Source organism: Ixodes scapularis, unplaced genomic scaffold (assembly GCF_016920785.2).
Source record: "Ixodes scapularis isolate PalLabHiFi unplaced genomic scaffold, ASM1692078v2 PGA_scaffold13__105_contigs__length_92229423, whole genome shotgun sequence".
Taxonomy (NCBI): Eukaryota; Metazoa; Arthropoda; class Arachnida; order Ixodida; family Ixodidae; genus Ixodes; species Ixodes scapularis.
In genome coordinates this window covers 14,633,070-14,652,276 of record NW_024609839.1, presented here as the reverse complement: position 1 = coordinate 14,652,276, position 19,207 = coordinate 14,633,070, and positions in this window count along the sequence as shown.

Here is a 19,207-nt window from a genome sequence, read left to right as displayed (position 1 = left end):
GTAGTTGACGCCGAGGTCAGGAGATGAGGCAGCAGACGGGGGAAATCGACCCTGTCGTGCTTTCAGTCCTGCTCGATCAGTTTGGAGTGTACAGCCTCGGACTGAAAGGGGAATGCCGGCCGACTGCGGGGCCGATGCAACATCCTCTAAGATGACGAACCGAACTGAGAGCAAATGCCTGACATGGCAACGATGAGGAGACCCTGGTCGGCTAGCAACGTGCCTTGTGAACAGTGTGAAGATGTCGATGAATATTCACTTGCCAAGCCGGTGGGGCAAGCAAGGTGGTCGCAGCCCATTGCTGGGAGATGCCGGTGCTAGATGCGACAGAGCAGAGGTGGTTGCGGAGGCGCTGCAGATGTGGAGGCTGAGAAAGTTGAATATGTGCCTACTGCATTTTCGTCCGAAAAGGCAGAGCCATTGCCGTGCCCTTGGCCACGAAGAACATTCCCCTGGATAGCAGGTGCTCGGAGTCAATCATCATGTCCAGGTCACCAATCTGTAGCACTTTCGATCTTGAGGACGGAAGAGACGGTGCAACAGACTCTGAGTTTAACTGTGAAAACATTCTCTTTATTCTCGTACCGTCAAGCTCGTTCCGACGAGTAGCTTGCTTTTATACACTGCAGTCATTAGCATTATAGTTGATCTAAGTATTTTGCAACACTATTAATACGGCAGATTGGGCGAGTTGGTACGGCATAATTACGAACCAGCGCACAGGTAGACCAGTTACTCAAGATCCAAATACACAAAAATATACACTCGCACAGCGCTGATGTGAGTTTTTTGTGTTTGGATTTTGGGTAACTGTCTACCTGTGCGCTGGTTCGTAATATTGCAACACTGCCGTTTTTAGGCGGTGTGGAGGCTGAACCGATGGACCGCCAGAGGCCCATATCTGTATCTGTTTCATATACTGAATGCCTTTTTGCACGGCTCTTTGTTTACTTTTGTCTTCCAGATTTTTACTGCTCACTTGTTCTTTTTAATTTTATTTAGAGGATACTACTGGCCATTGAAGGCCCAAGTAGGAGTGGGGTACAACATATGCATTCACACACCGACAACAACAAACAAATAACACGACATTAAGAGGTTTACAACAACTAACCAGCAAATATACAGGATATATATATTTAAAAGGGGGGGGGGGGGGCAGCACAGCATGCATCAAGCAGCATGTAATTCAATCATTTGTAATAATATATGTGAAATTTAAAACTCATATTCAAGATTGAACATTATCAAACAAATGTGAATTTAATTAAGCTATAAATTTTATATAGACTGTTACTTTTTATACAATTTTGTCTAGATTTTTCAGGATACAATCTGCAAGTACGCATAAAGTAACTGGAAAGTTGAAAGAAGCAGATTAGAGATTGCAAAACCTACTTCTCAATAGATATTTTTTTCCCAAAGTATTTACGTGATAGTGCAGCTGAAATAAGGCTCCTTTTTCAGTTTTTTTTTATTTGAAACACCTTAAAAATACATTGTTTTCTAAGTAATTTTTATTAATATTATGCTTGGAAAATTAAGTTACCGATTGTGTTCGGTTTATTCTAAACTATTTATATGAAATTCCAGAGTGCTTTTGTGCTTAACAGTGGCTAGATAAGGTTTTTATAATTTCTGACCAGTTTCTCTTTAGTGACCCTTTCGCCAAGGTGACAGCAGAACAAGTAACGGATCCCGACGTCAAAATGCAGGAATTTGAGATAATAGTTTTCTTAGCGAATGCATGCACGCCACTGTTGTGACATATTTGAATATCCTTATCGCTTGCTTGGGCTCAGCGGGTAATGCAGGTCGGCACTAGCGTGAGTATAAAGGCTGAACTGCATAAAGCGATTTAGCGAGCGACGGCGACAGCGACGAGTCAGCGACGTATTACGAAGATTTCTTACTATCACTCGTCGCGTCACTCGGTTTTTGGATTTCTAGAAAATATTGTTCCGCTTTCATGCGGCTTGCGTCGTCGCGCGAGTGACCGAGCGTCATCGAAGCGGGTCGCCGTCGCTGTTCTCGTCGCTCGCAAAATCGTTTACATTCGGTTTATACTTCACGCTATCAATAATATCGACTCGAGCGCGCATAATTTCATTTCCATGGGAGCGCGTGTAAATCAAACCCTAAACCAAGACGGGGGCTGCAGCCAGCAGCTTTGAGAGCGTCATACAATGGATTATAGTTTGACAGAAGCAAGCACACACTTCGCTAGCGCATTCCAGCCTTGAGCGCTCGAACTTCCGAAAACGAAACCAGATTTTGCTACATTTTGGCTAGCTCGAAACATTTTTTTTTAAATATAGGGTGTCTTTTAGCTATAATCTAGACTAAGAGAAATATGTACCGTCCCAAATTATATTTATGTCGCCGTACTATATAAGTAATAATTGTGTAATATCGTTACGTTCATATAAAATACGGGGGGGGGGGTGTCACCGGACCTTCGTCTGAAACAAAAAGTCTGCTATATATACCGAGCGGGTTTCTATTACAATTGAGTAGGAGTGTCGGGTTGTCAGTGCCTCTGTTCGTTGTTTGTGTATGTAGATGCTTGTATGTTGATCTTGTGGTATGTGCTGTGATGTGTGTGTGTTGGTATGCTGCCGTCCGTGTTCGAGCGTGTCACATGCCGAAATGTCTTTCATTTTTGTAGTTTTCCGCATACTCACTAGGTGGCGCAAGCTGCCGCCCAATTTTATTTTAGCTTTGTTTGTACGTAGTCCATTTATGTGTAAGAAACCACACCACATAGCTACAGTCTAGTAGAAAAGTAACCGCGTGTTTAAATGGCGCATAGCGCCGGCGTTCAGTTCGTCTTCGTTCGCTGGCCGTTTCGGTAGCCGATTCGTACCCGAAAAGCCGCAAAATTTGCGTACACACGAGATATGAGTGGATACGTCGAAACGTCGCGTACAACTTTGCTCGCGGTAAAGAGGTGAGCGGGACGTCGGTAACGCCGGTCGGGTAGGGTCGGGTGGGGTCGGTGTCGGAGCTATTCGTCTTCGCTCGCGGCAAACGGGCTTTTTCAATAAAGTTAATGTCTGTGGTCGCGAAAAGATAACTGCTGTGGAAATTACCCGGCGTCGGTGACAATGCAACCGGCTTGAGGCCTCGGCGATCGGCTGAACCGCCACGCGAACGAGACCTGCTCGATGGGGAAGCACGCTGCTGGATGCAGTCGATGGTCGCTCCCACTGTCGCGTAATCGCCGTAATGGATACGGCGTCGGCGCTTGGGGGTGAATGCTTGCGGTAGTTCAGCACGTATGGACGATTACGAACGAACACGTGCAAACTACGCTTTCGCTGCGGCGAAAAGCCGTGTAAAGCGCTGGGCCTCGCTCGTAGAACCCGTCTTGCGTCAAACGGCCGCCATTGTAAAAAAACACCTCTAGACGTGTGATCGCAGAACGAAGTACACGTTCAAAGATGTTCAATTTACACGAGACCTCGGGTGCAAACGAAATACACCGAGCCTCGCGTGTAAAACGAACACCATTTGGGGAGTTCGCCCTGGGACAACGGTTTACACGTCCAGGGGTGTACTTTTTCGCTGTGTGTGTAGTAACCGCGACTAGTACATGGAAGGTAATTTTACGCCTAACAATTCAGGAAGGAGCTACTCAGGCTGTAGCCTACTACACGGTTTCATATTCCTTCGGCTATCCTTTACTTACCGGTTTGGAGATTTTTTTCTATTTCAGTTTTATTCCTCAATTGATTTTGTGTAATTACGCTATATTTAAAAACCGCATCTCCACGTGGTGAATGATGTTGATTGAGGCGAAGCTCTGGTGGTGCTTGTCTGCGTAGACGCTCAGCCGCAACATGCCGAGCCTTTCGCTCGTTTTCATCCATGTCACGCTGCGGTCAAATGCTCAAATGCGCATATAACCACGTTCCATACCAGACATTCTCTTTCTGACATGGATCAAAACGAACGAAAGGTTCGGTATGCTGCGGCTCACCGTCTACGCAGACAAGCACCAGCACTCGCGCTGCAGAACCCAGGATCCTGGGTTCGAGCCCCACCCCTGCCCGTTTCGATCTGGATGAGCATCGTACCGGCGTGCGGTCGTGTATCACTACTGCGTGGTGCACGTTAAAGACCCCAGGCTAGCGGCTGTACCGCACTGGCTAAATTTCTCATCTACAGCTGGGAGACTCGTCGCCCCTGTGAGGCAGACAAAGTTCTAGGCTGTATAAACACACACACAACCCAATTTTTTCAAGCACCAGCAGAGCTTCGCCCCAATCAACATCATTCACCCCGTAAAGATGCGGTTGTTGTTGTTGTTGATTTTCGCCTACACGAGCACAGGAGCACGTGCTCACGTGCTCATGAGCACGATAGCGCGTGAGCTCACGAGCAGGAGCACGTGCACCCGACGGCGGACGGACATACGGACATGCTAGGCCTTAAGGGGCTTCGCCCCTAAAAGTATATTATGTATTAGTGAAATGCAGAATGACCGCAGACGCGTATGCCATCCGAACATACTTCAGTTAAGGTGCAACCCCACCGTGCATGACGTTTTGGTGCTTTTTCGACGGCTTATAACTTTCTTTCTATGTATCTTAGAATTATAAACTTAATGTCAAATTAGAAAGCTCCTTTTCAACAATACTTTAATGTCTCAATATTACAATTATTTTTAGTTGTTAGTTAATTATTTAGCTTTTAATAGACCACAGTTTCTAATATTGAACAAATTATTTCTCGAGTAATAACGTCCCATTGTTCACGATATTAAACGTGAGCGATCGGTTGGATGTAATAAATTAAAAAAAGTAAGCAACGAACTGTGCCAATAATGTATATTTTGAGGTAAAAATAAAGTTTAAAATGGCATTATTTTATGGTGCTATAAAAACGAAATCACGTCAACTAATCAAAATAACGAGACATTAATTTATAAAGCATCCATCGATACTACATTTTCCAGAACTTTCACATTGATATATTACACGTTAAGAATGTTATGAAACGTCAAACGTTTTCCATTCAGTTACGGCAAATTGCAGTTTCTTATTATAAAATACGGATGGCGACACGTGTTCAAGAACAGCTTGATGTGCATTTTCCGTCGTGTGCCGCTTGGAACGCCACGTGAAAGACAAAAAAAGCGGCAGGTCTCAGGGTGTCAGATGCCTGGATGCCCGCAATTAAAGTCACTGGATCCTGAGAAAGTAACGCCAAGCTCCGCGTGTGGTCGCCATATTGGTCCATGAAATGAGCAATTTCTCCTTGACCCCTTCGTTCTTGGTGAGCCTATCTAGATTCGCCGGTGACGGGTAGCTTTATTGAGTTGTTTTTGTATACCGAGATTTTGCTAACAACACACCGGCGAAACAGGCGTACACGTTCGTACCACCACCAGATGCTGTGTCGGTACTTGGAGGCACTGAAAAATTAATTTACTGTCTTGAAATGCGCAAGAAGAACAATATAATTGTAAGAGATCCATGGAGATGGGCCTGATTAATAAGTTGATCGCATACGAAGTGCCAAAGACTCTTATATTGAAGAGGAACGCTTCCAGTACGATGATGCTCCATGGTGATCTTGGCGCGACTGGTTTAGAACGACCCCCTGGAAGCTTCGAAGATTTAAATGGACCAAGATGGCGATTTCCATGGCAACGTAGGCCGATTAGCCAATCGCCTTGCGAAATTTGGGTCGTCTGTATGTTAGTATTTGTTTGTGCCCGGCTAGCAGGTAGGGAAGGCAATGGCGCTACTTTCCCAGGATCCAGTGACTTTACCCGCAATGAGCGAGCCAGAAATGTCAGAACAACAAGCGCGAGGCTGCGGGTGCACCACAGCTGCTTTTGCGCGCGTTCAATAGTGCTTCGGTACACATGTTTGACGCAATCCCAATGAAATGGGCCCCATGAAAGCGATTCCGCCACGTATGCGAAAACATTTATTGTTTTTGTGACTTTCAAAAATCATTTTCGCAATCAAACTATGCTTGTCGGAATGGTTCGACTGTATTTTGTTTCAAAAAACACGTATGTGGCTCTTAAGTGGCAATGGTATTAAAACAACACACAAAACATTAAAACGTCTCAGTGTTTCTGAGCCAACGCGCTGGCCCATGAATCCATATCTGTCGGGTTTAAATATCGCCGAAGTGCTCACAATCTGACGGCGGAAAATTTGAGATTTCGGCTGCACGTCAAAAATATCTCCAGTTATTGAAAATAAACCCGCAATTTTGTTTCATTGGGCCGTGTTAAGTGATTTTTGTTGGTTCGGCTTGTAAACCCTAAGATCTGAATATTTGCTTTGTTTTACTTTAGTTCGGAGCGCAGCCAACGATACGGGCTAATGCAGCTAACGTTGGATGTAGCTACTGAAGCAGCGCCCAGAGCGCGAGGTCAAGTAGTTCGTTCTCTTTCTGAGCCTGTGCGGTCGGGCTAAACTAGAGCTACTAAATAAGCTACGCTTCACACACGTCTTGGTGCTTAAAATGACGATTGTCAGTTAGATGAAGCTTTATCTGAAATCACAGGAAACTCTTTTTTGTCCTCCCCAAATGTTTAAACACAGTTCGCGACAAAGCAAAGCAATATTACGTGAGCTTCTTAACGCCGACACTAATGCTGAGGAAGTCGCACTTTTGAATCATGACGCTCGGCAGTTGCGTTTGATTTGTACTAACCACCAAGATGGCAGCACCCACAACAATATCGGGGAAAAGAGTGCCGATACTCTAAGCATTGCTCATTTGGTTTGGCTCACAGGATAAATCAAGTGCGTTGGGGCATCGTTGGCCGAGTGTGCTGTTGTACCGCAGATAAGAGCACGTGGAGAAATGCGCGAGTGCGAACTCCGTTCAAAGCACGGAGCTCACGCTGCAGAACCTGTAGCGCCTGTAGAGACTAAAGCCCCTCGATGTGTTTGCGTTGGTCTTTCAAGTATAGACGCTTTACACACGCGCCAAATTACAGCCGCCATTGCTGAACTTCTTTTGTCTTACCGAGATGCCGAGCAACTGAAACGGTAGTTGACGATCCTCTACAAAGGCCGATGCTTTAGAAAAGAACACAGTTGAATCTAATGTGGCAATAACCTGGCCTGCTATAATAATGATGGAGTGAAATAAACGAAATCAGAGGAAACAAAAACTGAAGGTCAGTTGTGGCGGCGTTCATGCACAGCTGCTGCAAAGCGTCTATACGTCAAATGTGTCAGTGCTCGAGGCCCGTGTCTCGAGCGGCCCTTGGAGGCAAATGGCGGCACATCACTAAAATGACTGGCCCTTAAAAGCGAATGGAGGCTGAGCCCCCGCTCGTGGCACGTGTCTTGCGTGTTTACACAACCCGTGCCACAACAATGTTTGGCTGTGCTTGTAAAAAACGCCTTTATCAAGGGGCTTTAGGAGGGACCCTGGGTTCTGTTGCCCATCTGCATCCTATAAAGCGTTGCGCAATCGTGTATCACATATAGACGCTTTAAAGGAACTGTGGATGGGCGCCGCCATAACCGCCCTTCAGTTTTTGTTTGCGCTTATGTTTTTCACTCTGGTCCATCATTAACACAGGAGGACAGGTTATTGGCATTCTAGATACGACGGTGTCTTTTTCCCCAGCATTTGCCTTTGTGTAGGCTCGCCAAAGCCCGCTTCAGTGGTTTGATATCTCGGTAAGACAATAGGTCCGCAATGGCGTCTGTAATCTGGCCCGTGTGTAAAGCGTCTATACTGGGTAATGCATATCAAAGATGCGAGCTAGCAGTTGTACTGCACTTTTTTATAATCTACGACGGGTAACGATGTCGCCCTACAAAACTCCTGCTCTTTAAAAAACTAGCGACTAATTTTGAATGCGCCCTTACATTACATTTTTCATATGTGTTCGCGTGTTCGCGCTCTTTTTTTTTCTTTTTTTTTTGTCTACATCTTTGATTATGCGGCTCTTACTTATGATGAAACAGACTATAGTGGTCCGACCTCTGGAAAAATATTATATAACTAAGAAAATGGCACGTGAGAGCAAAAAACAAAACAAAAACATAAAAAACAAAAACAAAAAAACACAGGCGCACCTAATAAAAAATAATTAAAATAATAGAACTGATTATAATTGTGTTTTCAAAGGTTTGACCGCACCAAAAGCTATAAAAACGAGCTCGATGCTTTGGATGGTGCGCTTGTTCACTGGAAGTGTAGTTCAGGGCAGTATGCTCGCACTTGCATGTTCCGTTTCGCTCGCACAATAAAACCAAATACTTTAAAGGTAATGTATTTAGGGAAACAAAGCTTACCTTCTGTATATGTGCAACGCCCTCAGTTATCGCGTGATTACACGCTTGTTTATTATTATGGTTTTCGTTTCCCACTGCGATTCCGTTCGTGCTCTTTTGTGCGCTCCATGCATTGGAGACCAAGGTAACCCAGGAGCATTCCATTTCGCAGATTGTAAAAAAAACCTATGCAACTTTCCACGTGTGCCACAATCAATGCAAAATATTCTAAACTTCATATGTGGACATTTGCGTGAGTAAACTATGTTGTTTGTCAAGAACAATCGCGCTTGTATAAAATCACGTGGGAAAAACTCGTTCTAAGCACGCGACCGTTGACATGCAGTGAATACTCATAACCGGCGCCGAGATGATTGGTAGCTGTCAGCAGGGGGAGCTTTTCTATCAACCCAAAGTTTCCTTCTTTCTGTTGTCAGTAATCAGGAGACAACTCTCACCAAATTTGAGGGTAATGAAGTACTATGAGCATTTAGATATAACGGCCTGAGCAGTATAAGTGTTCAAGCTTTAGCTTTTAATGCACCCTTAGCTTTCGATACGCTCAATGCTAGTGTATAATGTAGGGCTGTTTCATTCTTAATCAGCGTTTCATGTCCGTGCTTACACTATATCTAGGGTTCGGAGTTTGCGGTTTAAACCGATAAAAACCGATAAAAGAACGCCGAATTCATTTTCGGAATTTTGGTTTTAAAACCAATAAAAGTACGTCGAATCTATTTTCTAAAATTTAGTTTTAACGGGAAAATATCACTTTAACCTTCCAGTCGAACTGCAGAGCCGTGGCGAAAAAGTGGAACGACAGTGTCTATCGAAACGTGTCCGAACGTATGGGATACACGAATGCCATTACGACGTTTTGGTTTAGTCTGGGCATCATCGATCGGAACGTGAAGTCTGAAATGGCGCACGACTTCGCCATTTACGAGCGTGTTTTCAAACTCGTTGTAAGGAAGACTGACTTGATGCAAGGTCTGCATTGTGTGTTGCGATTTGAAACGTCGGACCGTGTCTCTTTTGGCGGTCACAATTGGTTGATTGGCCGATTTAGGCTCAGGCAGCGCTTCATATCCTCAGCCTGCCAGTGTCCAGTGTTAGCGTTGAAAGGGCATTCTCGAAGCTCAGGGTCATATTAACAGGAAAGAAAGAGTACGGATCAACGCGGAAAAACTGAGAAAGCACGCGTGTGTGTACTTTAATAATATCACGTACTTCTGATATACAGAAGGTGAAATTCCATGTTTTTTTGGGCGCAGGCTTCATATCTGACTTCTTTTTTTTTTATTTCTGTGTTTTCTTTTTACTTGATTCTTTTACAGTTGCACACATTTTCCAAATAAAGTGTCCATTTCTTTTTCAATATATCTGTGCTGTTATTTTTTGAGTGATCAAAAATGTCAGAGCTACAAGGATCATCTGATCCGGTGTCCGTTGCTGGTTATTTTATATTCACCAAAAAAAGCCGATGAACTTTTGTGGACATAAATATACGCCGAAAAAAACCGAAAATTGAAGTTTAAAATAAACTCCGAAAAAAGTACGCAGAAATTTAAAAAAAATAGAAACCGAAAACGCGGAACCTTAACTATATCTTATACAACGTCAAATCGTACCCGTATGCATCTTTTTCATTTTTAAACACCACTACTTGCGCGCATAAATCACCAAATTAAAACTGGTACAGCATGTCACACAAATAGTTAGTTTTTTGTTTTTTTTACCGCAAAAGTCAACTACGCCTCGCTTAACGCTCATTCTCCGCCCAAAGGTAGCACTAGGTGACAACCAGACGCCCAAGTGTCATCCCGAACGGACACCTTATTCAAAAGTTATAGGCGATTTTCTGAAAATTTCAATGGGATAATGGAGCCCAGTTTTGCCCGTTATCGGTTGCTGGCGCCCATAGAGCCCCGTGTATTCGAAAACTCCGTCGGCCGCCATTTTTCTATTGAACTTTTCAGAAAATCACTTTTAACTTTTGATTAAATTATCGGATCGCGCTGAAACTTTGACATGTGGTGTGACCTCTAGCGCTACCTTTGAGCAGGGAATGAGCGTTCAGCGATGCCTAGTTTATTCTTGCGGTAAAAAAAAATGTATTTTTTGTGGCACCCTGTACATCGCTTAAACTGTGTTCAAAAGCTATCCAAAGACCAAAAATCTTTTCCTGGTCAGTCATTGCATTTACCACTGGATTCGTATTAAAATTAATTCTTATCAGTTATTGCTGGGAGTTAATTTTTAACCTAGGCATTTTTTTTTATTAAAACTCCCGCACCAGTCCTATTTACCAAACTCGACATCTAAACTCGAGTGTCATTTTTTTTTGTGTGTGTGTGTTTTCCAGTCTCGTGGTTTTGGACCAAATAAACACCCAGCTACCTGAATGAGACACATGACCGCCCCAGAAAGAGTTCGCTTGGGAGAAGAGCCTGTTGGTTAAAGTCATAGATGAAGAAAGAATAAAACAATTAAAATAGGGACAACACCAACCACATCTTCAAACTAGCAACAGACGAGTAAACTTTCAACAGCGAGCAGCCGACTATACCCAATAGGAGTAGGAGAGAGAAGGGGGAGAGAAGGAAAGCGAAGTGCAAGTCAGGGTGGTAGGGTTATCTCGGATTTTAAAAATTCAACCTCAGTTTTCGTCAGCAGGAGGGAAGGGTTTGACGCGTTGTTTTTTGCTGTGGTCATGGCGAATTATTCTATGATTTCCCTGCCGAATCTGCTGTCATATCCCCGCCCCCCCCCCCCCCCCCCCGGATTTTTAGTCATCAAAGAGGGGATGACAATGCGAACACGAACGGGCATGTATGACTATGGGATGATGAGAATCTGGAGAGGCCTTAGAAACTTCGTTGTGATGTTCGCGGAGTCTGTGATTGGTGCATCTGCCGGTCTGTCCTATGTATTGATGGCCGCAGCTGAAGGGGCTGGAGTAAATTTTCTTCTCTTTGCATGGAATGAATTTCTTTTCGTGTATGACAGTGCAGCCAATCGGAATCCGGTTGTTGTTCACCTGTTGACAGAGTTGTTTAAGACGCATGCGGCACGAGAAGACAACATTCGTGTTGAACTTTGAAGCAATGGATTTTATACGGTGGGCTGAATTGTGTACGTAAGGAATGACGGCGAATCGGGCTTTCTTTTTTGTGGCTGGTGACTGGCGATCAGGCCCGCGAATCATCGTTTCCATTACAGATCGGAGAAGGTCGACGGGAAACCCTGCCCTGACGAACCTCATGTGCTGCAGTTTGAAGCTATATTATGAAAGATGACAGCAAGACTTCGTGAAGGATGACGAAAACAATGATTTGATGATACCGTGTTTTACCGACTTCGAATGGGCGCTAGAAAACAGTAGGACAGGTTTGGCAGACCTTTGTTGAAAGGCCCAGCAGAGTCCAGTGGCACTGACATGAAGCCGCAAATCTAGGTACTGAAGACCTTTATTCGATGGTTCTTCCTTCGTGAATGTAAGGCCTGACGAACAAGCGGAAAAAACAGCTGTAATGCTATCTGGAGAAGTTCGAGCAGGGTGTATGATTAGGTAATCGTCTACATATCTGAAAAATGGCAACCAGGCGCGGAGATGTCTAGTTGTGCTTTTATAGCTCTGTCAACGAATAAAATGAATAATTCGTTGAGAACAGGGGCGAGACATGAACCGATGCAAACTCCCTTTTTTTGGCGGTAAATCCCTCTCTCATGTTCGACTAAGGTGGACTGGTGGTTGTGTTGTCCCTGTTTTAATTGTTTTATTCTTTCTTCATTCAAGAAAAAGTTCATATGTTTTGATTTTTTAGGTAGTTATTTCCTCAAGCAAGAATTTTGGAAACCCGTTTCTTATGTCATCACGTTTTCCTGGAAATACACAAAGAGCCAAACACATGCACCACAAAAGTGCCGGCCCGTCATATTGCCGCCCGCAGAGCCGAGAAAGCAACGCTCGGTCACAGACTTCTAGAAGATTCGCGTCCATTCTTGCACCAGACGTAATTTTCGCCCTGCTTTCTTGTTCTCGAAAGTGCCAATTCATCTCCGCCCCGCGAGCGCGCGACGCTCGAACCTTCTTTGTCGAATTTTAAAGATAGTGACGCACTGTAGATAAGCAACTGCCCACGACCTTGTCGAGTCAGCCTCGCTCTCGCTCTCTGTTACGTTGCCGAATCGCCGCCTGCTATTCTGCTGCCTCGACGCTCTTTCTTTACTTTATTTGTCTGACACAAGTTCGTCGATTAAACCTTTAGTTTTCAATTCACAGTTCTGTGAGTTCACTGTTTGTCCTCTCGTCAACTTCATTCCTGACAATATAAATGTAATCACATTGAAATATATGTAATCGGTCTCTGAAATTTCCGATAACGGCGCACAGGCAATTTTATATTTTTCAATGCGTCGGTAGTCTTGTTGTGCATGTGTCTCGCCATTGGGCCCAGGACGCTTTTCGCGTTTTTTTCTGCTCACATTTGCTGGAGACGTGAGCTCGGAGCGTAGGCAACGAGCACCCTTGCACGAGAACTGGCGCAGCTGTGCGCGTTCCAAAGAAAGCTCGTGCAGGAAAAAAAAACAATCAAGGGACCAGGGATGTCAAATTCAGGCTATAGACGCTTTACACACGCGCCAAATTACAGCCGCCATTGCTGACCTTCTCTTGTCTTACCGAGATGCCGAGCAACTGAAACGGTAGTTGACGATCCTCTACAAAGCCCGATGCTTTAGAAAAGGACACAGTTGAATCTAATTTGACAATAACCTGGCCTGCTATGGTAAAGATGAAGTGAAATAAACGAAATAAGACGGAACAAAAAATTAAGGTCAGTTATGGCGGCGTCCATGCACAGCTGCTGCAAAGCGTCTATATAAAAATGCCCCACTGTATGGAAGCGCCACCACACACCATTTCTCGCATTGATGTACAGGCCTGGAAGGCAATCCCACCGCCATCTGTTGGTTCAGAATCACACTAACCAAGGGTGGGGTTGCACCTTAAGCGAACATATTTCAGTCGAGTAAATGCTCGTTTTACAAATTCGCAGGTGAGCTTTCTCTGAATCTGTCAAAAGGCCGGCGAGCTTTTCTCCGCATCGGACGGTTTTGCGATGAGCTTTCCTACGGAGAGTTTTTCTCCAGAGTTTTTATTCGGAGAGTTTTCCTCCGGAGAGTTTTTCTCCGGTGAGTGTATCTCCGGTGAGCTTATTTCTTATGAGCTTATCTCCGGCGAGCTTATCTCCCGTGAGCTCTTCTCCGCCGACGAACGTCGATACCTGCCCATATAGACGTCCTAGGTATAGTTGATGACAAACAGCGCGTTACTGGAGAGCTCATAAATCGCGAGTCTCCATATAGGATTAGCACAGCTAGAGGTCGCAGGACCACAATAGGAGCTCCCTCGAACGTCAAGATCGATTTTCGTAACGGCGCAAGGCAATTTATAGATGGAGTTCGTCTAGCGGGATCAGCAAGGGCATATCGAAAGCGGTATCGATGCATTCCGTTTCACTCCAAATCCGACCTCAACCGACGCTACGCTATCATTGAGCCAAATCAAGCAGCCGCGAAAGTGCCTCCTTACGACGTTCGTTCGTTTTTGCCCTGTCGCTATCACCGCCTAAACCGATCACGCATGCACTCCAGCGTTTTAATACGAAAGCATTCACTGGTCCCATGGAGCGAAGACGGCGTTGTCTCTAGCAGCGAAACGAGCAATAACTTCCCATTGACTGCGACACGCCATATCAGACGCTTCGGCACAGAAGTCGGCGGGGGCGCGCAAGGTCAAAGCGGACACGCCTCTGAAAAGAAAACACAAAGAAAACCGCAGCAACGCAAATGCGTCGTCACGGAAGCCGCCGTGGAGCCGGCGGAGCTCGCCGCGCCTGCGCAGTGGGGGAGCGTGACGTCACCGCCGGAGCGCCGCGTGAAAAAGGAAGACATGGCGCGTTGCTTGAGGGAATGCGCTGCGTGTAGGAATGCTTTCGCATTCTTACACGCAAGCAGTCTTAAGGCTGCGGTCCCACGGCAGCCATCTTGAACAAGGCGTTAGTTCAACCAATAGATGGCGACACGCACCCGTGTGGTGGCCGAAACATTGGTTCACAGTGGGATGGCTCGAGCACCATCACGTTCCCCTCGTGGCCTTGCTCGCGCCGCTGCCAGCTGTGCTCAGCTAGCTCAAGTAGCGTGGCCCAGCAAACGGATGTATGCGAGAATGTCAGGCTGGGCATAAATTGTTCTCTGATATAGGGAGATGCGGTTCGGCGGTTGTCACGGGCTTTCGCAATAAATCTTACCAAGAAGGAATCAAATGTTGATTGACGTGTTAATAGTCTATTAATGAAAATTTCTTCTGCAGGAATGCACGCTCAGTAGACTCAATCTTCCAAGACATCAGTGGAAGCGGACGTCAAGTAAACTGCTTCGCGATTTACGGTACTTACCTCGCCATTATAATGACGACTGAAATAACGTCACGAAATATTGTGTTTCACGGGATCCGGAAGATATTGTAAAGATTGTTACATTATAGTTCCCAGAAAACAAACGCCGTTGCAATAATTTCGGCAGTACCGACACACATAATGTTGTAAGTACAGGTTAGGAGGAATATGATGAGAACCATCATAAGAAATAGCAGGACGTTTATTTGCAATTATGACGCTACGAATGAACGGCGTTTAGCGGCGGCAAGTTGTGAGCGCTCGGGAATTTATACTTTGACGTGATTGCTAACTATGGACATGCGTTTTTGTCGGGAGATGGTGTTGCGGTGATTACTTGATATCGGACGACTCGTGGCAGACGAACAAGCAAGTTTCTTTTCAGAGAATGGTAAGTGTCCAGTGTCAAACACAACATGTGGCTACCGACATTGTCGACGTTTCGAACACTTACTGCTTTCGACAAAAGTTCTGGCACCTAGGCTAACTTTCTGGAAAGATTCGAACTCTTCCTTGAGTCCAACAATCCACTATACAATCGGTGGGTGGCGAAACGTATCCGCATCTGCGGAGTCACGAGCGATGCGTACACACTAAACATTTTCACGCCCTTATTGGTGTAAATGGCATGGGTCACAAGTCACCCCCTTATTGGTGTACAAAAACGCCCTAGAAAAATGGTGTTATTTCTCACACCCTCAAAAACCGGTGTAATCCCTTACACCCTACACAGAAAGGAGTGATTCTGCTCTACACCTTTTTATTAGGGTGTGATGGCAGCAGTACACCCTACCAAAAACGTGTACTGCAGCTAGAAGAGCATGGTGGGTAAACCCCGAGACTAGTGACAAAAAAATTGGGAAAACACAATACTGTCTCAAAATGTCTTGAGACGTGTTGTGTTGTCCCGATTTTTTGTCCTAGTCTTGGGTTTTTTTCACCATGATCCTTCACCAGCTCGTCTGCGCAGTAACTCTCACTTCATTCAGGTACAAGAAGTTATACTAAATGTGTAACACAGCGCTTCATCAAAAAGTATTCACGGAGAAATGATTGCTAACAAATTGAAACATGTGGAACACTTTATTTTTTGAATCCAGAAAAAACGTGCATGGACCTCATCTTCTTCTTTCGCGAGTTCGCGAGAAACCCATGTCAAACCTCAAATGCTGGCATTTGTGACCTAGTGTTAAGTTTTTCTGACAAAGCTACAAAATTCTTAGAGGCTTAAAATAAATGCACTCAAACTTTAAATAAGGCTTTCCTTCGCCTAAACCTACTTTAATGCTTTCTAGCTCTGCTGACGTAGGCAAAACTCGACAGGCTGGCAGAGACGGAACGACCGGGAGTTGATTGAGGCGTAAGCAGCAGTTCATGCTTGTAAACAGTAAAATGGTCTATTGAGACGGAAGCAGGACTACTACCAGAAGCATGCTTGCAGAGTACTTACAAATAAAACACCGATCTCATGTAATCCGTGATAGTTGCATAATCCGGTTCGGGCACCACAGAAAAATTCGCGAACACAACGTCCAGGATGAAGGCGGTTGCTCACATTCAACGGAACTCTCGCCGTCGCCGATGAGCAGCTCTCTGTCGTGATAGATGCACAATCCGACTAGGGCAGCACAAAACTACGCAAACACAATGTCGAGGATGAAGGCGGTTGATCACAATCAGCGGAAGTCTCCCGAGCGCCGACGAGCAGTTAGTTCTTTGTCGAAACGCGTCCAACAAACACAGCACAATAATTCTATGGACTCCGACGAAATTCACAAATATTACCAAAAAATTAGTATGAACGTATTCCGGCCGTTCAAGACGAAAAACCACGGCTGCGACTGCAACGCACGAAAAACAGAAGAACACTGACGCCTGACGGAAGCTTTTTAGAAACCGGACCTACGTTTCCTCTACACTCACCGTAATTTGGAATACGGCAAAGACTTCGGCCCCAGTGAGCCCATCAGCGCGTCGGAGCGAGTCACGTGACATATTATAGTCCAAGCGTCCCTGTCCCACGGAGAAGGGTCACGTGTTACACACCACCCCTCTGATTTGCTAGAAGCGGCCTTCGCACTCGCTCACAGCCACACGAAGACACAAAAGAAGGTGTGGAGGCTTATCAGAAGACGAGGTCAAAGAGGGGTGGACAAAGCAGCTAATCTCCCTCTGCGGCTTTGTATAAGCCACCTGGGCTGCCCAAGGAGGGTCGCAAAATGGGACACGTCAGGACTTGCTTCACGCAGTGGCGTGCGTGCTCTGATGCCGACTGCGAAATCACGAAATAAATAACACAAAACAAATTCGAACGCATGAAACAAGAGATGCAATTTCACCCGTACGAAAAAAGAAAAAAAAAGGAAAAAAAGCGTCGGGAGGCTATAGTCAGTTACAGGTTAAGAAGGTAGCGGCAAATGCCCCTCAAAGGGAATCAGATATCCCTCCGCCACCTTTGCATCCAATAGCGTCCCACCGTTTCCGTGACGTCGCGGACAACGCGCGAGGAGGGTCTTGCCTTTCTGTGCATATTTGCTTTATCTTTCGACTTTGACTTAGCATTGTGGAAGTCACGAGAGGGAGATTAGAGTTCCCCCCACGGACGGAAACAAATACGACTTTCGGGGATTAGCTTCCCCCCGAAGGATACAAAGGCTGCTTTCAGGGGCTCGGTTTCGTCTCCGATGAATACAAAGGTCTCTTTCTTAAAAAGTGGGATCGGAGACAAGTGGGAATCCATTGAAGCGGAACAAGGAGCGCTTCCAGTGAACTCTTCTTTCGACTGCGGAGAGATTTGAAACGGGCGGATCACACTTGTGGGAGGAGCTTCTCCTACCTTCTTGACTTGTAACCGACTATAGATATTTTGGTGTCAACTAAGGATCGCGTACTATAGCCGGGGTGTCATAAATTCGGCACTTTCGATTGTCTTGCGGAATTGTTTCGTTAGAACTACACACAAAAATAAAATCTCAGTGAAGGTGCTATAAGTAGTGCGAGGGCCAGTGAGGTGAGTTTGTAATACACGAAATGAGGGCGCCACGGCCCATAAATTGTTCAGTGGTTCAGCGCAGGAGGTCTTTCTCTGGTTAAAAGTAAGCAGATTCCGTTTTGCTTCATCTTGTTTTTCTTTTCTTTTTTAACGTCGGATTTTAGGCGGTTAAGAAATAGACATACCTCGCCGGCATAGGCCATTCATCCGGGAATCTTGACGCTCAACCAAAAACGGCATCGCCTACGGTATGTCAGAATGGCGTCGCCGCGACCCATCCTTTTTTTCACAGATATTGGCTGGACCAAAATGGTAACGGCGCAATTTTTCATATTTGATCCTATATCGGCGCAATGCTGTGTGCTGTTTGGGTTGTATATTGACACGTCTTCGTTCATCTTTTGCGAGTGGAGATGTTTTGTTTTTAAGTCGAAGTTGAACTGATGAAACTGACGCACACGCGACACCTAATTTTCGGCTCCTCTCGGACGAAGAGTTCGATCGGAGTTGCAAAAACTATACTCCATCACTTCCTAACCATACGCGACTTCGTGTAGCGATTAATTATACTGGATGTTTATACCGCCGTACATCAGCAACAGTTTCAGCAAAGCAATAAGCATTAACGGATATGAAATCATGGGTGTATTAGACTGGCATCACCATAACGCCCCTTTCACACCGTGTTAATACAGGGCGTATAATTCGCCCATACACCCTTTTTACACGATTTCAGACGCCATCGCAATAAGCGAGGTCGTAAAAAGGGTGTGGAAGGGATGAAAAACATCAGCACACCCTTTTTACACCCACCGATATTCAAATATCGTGTAAATGAAGTGTAAGAAGGGTGTTTTTCCTAACTTACACCCTTTTTACACGATTATGGGTGTTATAATGTTTAGTGTGTACTTTAAGTGGCTGGAAGCTTACACGATGCCTGCCACAACGTCCAAACACGTCATTGACGTTCTACGGTCTCTTTTACCTACTTTAGCCCTACCAAAATACTTTTCTCTGATAACGCGTCAAATCTTGCTTCAAACAAAATAAACAAGTTTGTGAAGAAAAAAAACTGGCATCAGGCATCACATTAGTGCACCAAACCATCCTGCAACTAATGGGCATGCAGAACAGATGGTGTGCGAAAAAAAAAGCCCTTTTGAAGCTTACGGAAGAAGCAGTTCAATGAAGAATCGCCAGGTTGTTCCAGCAGCACGCGACGGTCTCATCTTACACGGGAAAAACACCCGCCGCAGCAATATCCGGCGGACGAAGAGCCACACCCCTCGATCTCATGATACTATGGCTTACAAACGAAGATCAAGAGATTCCCAGATCGGGAGTAATTTCAGTTCATTCGGTCGAGCAACTCGTCTACGTAAGGAATTTCAGCGGAAGTCGGGCCTTCCATGTAAAACTTGAGTAGAAAAAGCTCTATTTAGGTTGACCAGAAGGTGTCACCTCTCTGAATACGTTGGATGTCAATG